Source organism: Durio zibethinus, chromosome 28, assembly GCF_047325235.1.
Source record: "Durio zibethinus cultivar Kanyao isolate XHJ-2024 chromosome 28, ASM4732523v1, whole genome shotgun sequence".
NCBI lineage: Eukaryota > Viridiplantae > Streptophyta > Magnoliopsida > Malvales > Malvaceae > Durio > Durio zibethinus.
The window spans coordinates 10,759,644-10,765,643 of record NC_143189.1 but is presented as its reverse complement, the minus strand read 5'-3'; the positions used below and the strand labels follow the sequence as shown (position 1 = coordinate 10,765,643).

The 6,000-nt window shown below is 28.6% G+C and overlaps 1 pseudogene; it reads left to right on the top strand.

Moving 5' to 3' along the window:
• Positions 1-442: 442 nt before the first annotated feature.
• LOC149510739 (uncharacterized protein At1g15400 pseudogene) lies at positions 443-1,048 on the top strand (annotated as a pseudogene).
• The last annotated feature ends 4,952 nt before the right edge of the window (positions 1,049-6,000 follow it).

Sequence of the window (6,000 nt, the reverse complement as noted above, 5' to 3'; positions counted from 1 at the left end):
AGAGGACGATCTGATGAAGGAAAAAGGAAGAGAAGATGAGGCCTTTTCAAGATATGTGTATTTTAGAATTTTTTGATTGAGTTAAAACTAATTAAATAATTTATCATTTATTTTATTTTTATATAATTTATCATATATCTCATATGTGGATTCCAAGTATACAAAGTATCTTATTTTAAGAATTAAGTTTAAAACTATTCTAATTTGATAAATAAGATTATAGGGTGCCTTATCATGAGAAAAAAACTCCAATCCCCTTTACAGAAAATAATTTTGTTGAAAACTTGAAAATTTGACTGAGTTGCCTTAGTATGACTTTTTCTTAACCAAATCTTCAAGATTTCTTTATCCTTCTCTCTCTTTATATATAAAGATTTATTTATATTTTACAACGAATTGGAATTTATAGAAGGAAAGCTTTTAGTTTCATTAACGAGAGAAAAGAGAAAAACATCTAGCTGTCATCTACCATGGCTGGTTTGCAAAGATCTATAGTGTCTTTTAGGAGGCAAGAATCTTCAGGACTTATTTGGGATGACAGGTTTTTTTCAGAGGAGATAAACCAAGTAAAACAAGAACAACAAGAAGAAAAAACAAAGCAACTACAGCAAGAAGAACAAGCATAGCTGCAAGACAATAACCCAGAAAAGATTGATGATATTAAAGATGTTAAGCCGATTAGAAATATTGGACCAATCAATACCATTGAAAGAAGCCAATCTAACGGTCAAAGACGAGGTTACCGTACTGGTAAGGTATCCGCTGCTATTGAGCCACCTTCTCCAAAGGTTTCAACTTGTGGTTTTTGCAGTGCTTTCGGGAAACAAACCAAGAATCATATTCATAGGAAAAGGCCTGGTAAGCGTAGATCAAGATAGGTTTTTGTCTGTTCTTTTCCTCGTATTTTCCTGTGACCGGAGGTAGGAATTCCGGTGAACTTTGGGGGTTTATGTTTAAGTTTAAGTCCATCTCAATGAACTGAGATGTGGGACTTATAGAAAAAAAAAGATTATTCTTTTAAAGTTTAAAGTTTTTTTTTTTAAACAGATGGATGTCTTTTTTTTTTTTTTGGGGGGGGGGGGTGTTTAAAGTTTAAAGTTTTGATTTTTTTTTTATTCTGATAATGTTTCTTGTTTCTGTTTCATTCACATTTGTGGTTTGGGTGGAAGTAATTAAATTAATCTGCAAATGTTTTATTTGGTTTTTCCTGAGACAATTTTCACATGTACGAAAGGCAAAATCTTGATTCCACACTCTTTTCTCTTCCTTTCTCATTGTAAGGCACCTTTGGCATCTTGGGTTTGATTTGATTTACTTTTATTTTTGTGTTTTCCCGAATAAGAACAAAAGTTTTTTTTTTTTGTTATTCTTTTTTCCTTTGGATTCCTTAAGATTCTTTTCCAGTAGGTTTAAAAAATTTCTCGGGTGTTCGGGAGCTCTATGTCTCATTTTGTGGGAAAAGGGTAAAGTTTACAAGAGAATCTCTCCCCTGTTCTGTTCTGTTCTGTTATTCTTCGGCAGAAAATTTCAGGAATTCAGGGGATCATCAAACAGGGGAGAGTGGACCCTTGCCCCCAATTTGCTCTTAATTCTTTTACATGCATTAAAGTTACTTCTTAGCATCTCAGGTCAAGCATTTATGACAAATGGATAGAGGAGCACTATCAACTTTTTTATTTATATACATAGTCTTTTTTAATTTCTAATGCTTTATTTTTTCAATGGAAATTAATTAATAGAAGAAAATTTATAATTATAGTTCAATATTACATTTATATATAAGAAATCACTAAATAAACAACTAATAAATTAGAATATTATTAAATAAATTCAATATAAAACTGAATGAAACTTATATATAATGAAACTTGAACTTAAGATTTCAAGATTCTAAAACCTAATTTTTGCCATTAACTCACTAAGCTAGAAGATTAATAAAAACATTTATAAACTACAAATAATATTTAAAATATCTCTTCATGAAATAACATAGTTTAGGTGAAAAATCATCAATTTTGGAATGAGTCAATTAAATAAGCATAATATGAAGATAAATTAAATCATAAAAAAAATTAAAATTAACACATTAAATAACAAAAAAATTATAGAGTATAAAATTATATTCAAAATAAGAAGAAAAATAATAATGACAGCCCAAACACAAAGTTCAAAAAGAAATCATCAAACATCCAAAAATGGTCCCAAAATTTAATTCTCAATATTTCTCGCAATACTACTCTTAAATATTGATAAATTCTGTGTCTTTGTCAACATATGTCACCACTACACCACTTAAGTTGCTAACTTTCATTTTATGATAATGATAGATGATTGCAATAGTGGCCATGCACTTTTGCGAAATCAAGTGGTAAAACAAGTGAAATGGGATTTTAATAAAGATCTTAAGTTGTTTAGAATAAAATAATCATAATTAACCTATGAATTTAATTGATTCATATAATCACTTTCAAAAAATAATATTCAACAGATTTAAAATTTAAATTTAAACTCTTCTAATTTTATCTTTTATTTATAAATTTACAGTTTTTTTTTTTTTAAATAAACAAACGAACAAAACAAAAATCCTGAATTGTAGTTATTTGGCTGCATTCTAGTGGTAATCATGGGACCAGGATTGGGTAGAAAGCTAAAGATATTGTCCTTGTACCGAAGGAGATAATGGCAACCATAAAATGTCTTTGCCGCCATGTATATTTAGCCTATAACGCCGGCCATGAGCAAAAGGCAATGGCTCTAGTACTTTTAATTAAGAATATAATTAGTTCCGCAGCATGTGAAAATATGATCAAGTTACATTATGGAAAGTAAATTTTCAATAAACTTTACATACAAAAATACAAACCATGAATTTAGGGGAAAGAGCATTCTATTTAAAATGAATTTAAAATGAAAAATTCAAACCCAACTGTTTAAAATGCCGTTAAATGAATAGACTTCGCATTCTATTCAAAGAACTCCAATGCTTTCAACTCGAACGAGAGGTCTTACCAAATAACAAATCTATTACTTTGAAGCTTCATAGACTAGGTTTTATATATGCCGCATTTGTTGTGCATCATCCTTCGACTGGATTTGTTTGTAAACATATGAGATAGGGGGCACCAAGCTTCAGCTAGAGGCATCTCCAAGTTTTGAACAGTTTTGAAAGTTACAGGAACCATCTTAGAGCGTTCCACCCAAATGATCACACTGATCATGCTGCAAAATGCGTGCCTACCGGCCTGAAGCATATACTTTGATAGGCTGGCCATCACGATCCAAACCAGATGTCGCTCCATAACTGCTCTGAATCCATCGATACTGGACGATGACAGTAACGATAAGAGATTACAACCACAGTTAATTTAAATCTGTGTAACCACCATGTCAAGGTTCTACCAGAAATTTTAAAAATGTCACCAACTCTTTTATGAACCTATCAAATTGGTATGAACCATGAAGCAACATCCATGTAATTGTCATTGATGAAATCAAAATTTACAAAAGGAACAACGTAATAAATGTCACTGATTATTGAGATACTAGGCATTAGTAACAGACAGGTTGACAGAAGCAATAGCATTACTAAAAATTATGGACTTTTGGAATTCGTTTTTTCCATCTTACCTCAAACAACTTCAGAAAGACAGTTGCCTAATTAGCCTTGAGGATTTGAAGAAGAGTTACCAGGTCAAACAGTGTAATTTTACGGTTTAAGTGGAGTTTTTTTAAGCTAAATGGTTTAAGGGTAATAGCCGAATTGGTCACAGTTTACTCATTATTGGATTCTGACATTCGGCCTGAATTTGAGCTTGACTTGAGTTTGTCTTGGGTTTCATTTGAACTTTTCTCTATCCAAGTTAATCTCTTTAGAACTTGAGGTTGCAATTATTGATATAGCTAAAAACCTCATCTTTTTTCTTTTGCGCCATGTTTGGATATAAATAAAGGAAAAGAAAGAAAAAGAAAGGAAAGAAAAATTTTTTAAAGGAAAGAAAAGAATGCGTGTATCTCATGTTTGAATAGTTAAAATTAATAAAAAAAAAAATTAACAACCATTATTTTGATAAATAGTGAAAAGGAAAAGAAATAATTCATTATAATATTTTTTCTAATTATAACTTTTTTTTTTTATAAAATAACATATAATATACAAATATATCTTTATACTACTTAATTTGTATAAACAAATCTTTTTAAACAAAATTAAGTATGTTTAATATAGTAAAATGAATTAACTTATTTATTCTGACAATAATTTAGCTTCTTTTATTGTTAAAACTTGAAAAATCACAAAATATTTATAAATTGTGATCTTATATAAAATACTTATAAAAAAATTATTTTTGTAGTAAATGTCAGTTATATGATCAAATCTAATGTCATAATAAAAATATGAATATAATAGTCTTTTTATAAAAATAAAATTTTTTCAACTTTTCTTTCCATAGCTTTTCTTTTAAATTTGGATATTAAAAAAGTAAGGATTATAAGAAAAATCAAAAGTTATTAAGTTTTTATTTCTTTCTTTTTCTTTAAATTAAAATTTTATTCAAACAAAGGAAGAGTTTTTCTGTTTTCATTATTTTCCTTTCCTTTCCTTTCCTTCTACTCTCCTTAATTCAAACATAATGTTAGGTAGAAAGTAAGGTAATGTTAGGTAGAAAGTAAGGATTCCAAAGTCACGTTATAAATCCATTTGGATTTTTATAATAAAAAATATTTTGATTTTGATAGTACGATCGTATTTTAAGGCTTTATATGAATTTAATCCTCTTTACAAATAATTTTAAGAGTATATTCTTTCATGTCAATTGATACATTTATTATTTATTTTGGAAGTACTTTTCATAATGAATAATCTTTAATTGACAAGAAAATGAAATTCATCTCCTTATTAACAGAATTAATCTTAAATTACAACATAATTTCACTTTCTGTGTATAAAATAATTTTTTATAATAAATTATATAAAAAAGTAAGAAGCTTGCTACGTATAGAAATGTTAGAATAAAAGGAAGTCTTTCTTTTTTTTCATTTGAAGCCGAAATGTTTCTCTGAAATTGTGCTAGAGTTTGACTTGAGGAAGGTTTTTCTGGATACGGATTTGAGGAAGCTTATGAAAGGGATGAAAGGATGCATCAGTATTAAGCAAAAAGATGTAAGATTTGACATTTCTTTGAAGATCATTTTGATAGAGATTTGTCTAAACTTCATGTGTGTTTTTAATAGGAGGGTAAATTATGGTAATTGTTGATTTAACAAGGATGATGCGTTTCATAAAAAAAAAATTAAAAAAATAAAAAAAGGTGGGGTTGGCAGTGATGTTTGGTGTTAATGATTGTTGTAGGTAAATAGAATTTGTAAAACTGAAACAAATATCCGATGCAAACTCTATTAGTTTGATTCTTTTTAAATATTACATTCATCATGATGAATAATGACAATGATGAATAATGACAGATCCATATTTACAAATAAAATATTCAATTATCTACGAATATTTTAAAGACTAAAAAATTTAGAAAATTCAAATATCCTCAAAAAATTTTTTGAACATATTTTTAATCGGTAAAATTAATAAATCTATCAATAATTTTTATATCATGGATATCTTGAAAAAGAAATTCTGAATTGAAGATGAATATGACTATGTGAGTGTATCCACCATTGACGTAAGCCCAAGGTGGGAACATGGTGGTACCATTTCACAAAAAAAAGTATGATAGTTGGGACTCGGTCGAGTATCAAGGCTAGGAAGAGTTAGGTTGGAAACTTGAGGCAAATTAATTAGGATGATCAGAATATTATAATATTTTAAAAACGCATCTGACTTTCAAATTTATACTATATTTCTTTTGGTAAAACAGGTATGATCTCTAACAATTATTATATGTAAATAATCTATAGAAACACAAGTTCATATTTTGTCCTTAGATCTCTAACAATGGTGCCTTGAAAGGGCACCTTGGGGCTTCAACCTGCTGGGTCATTGCTTAA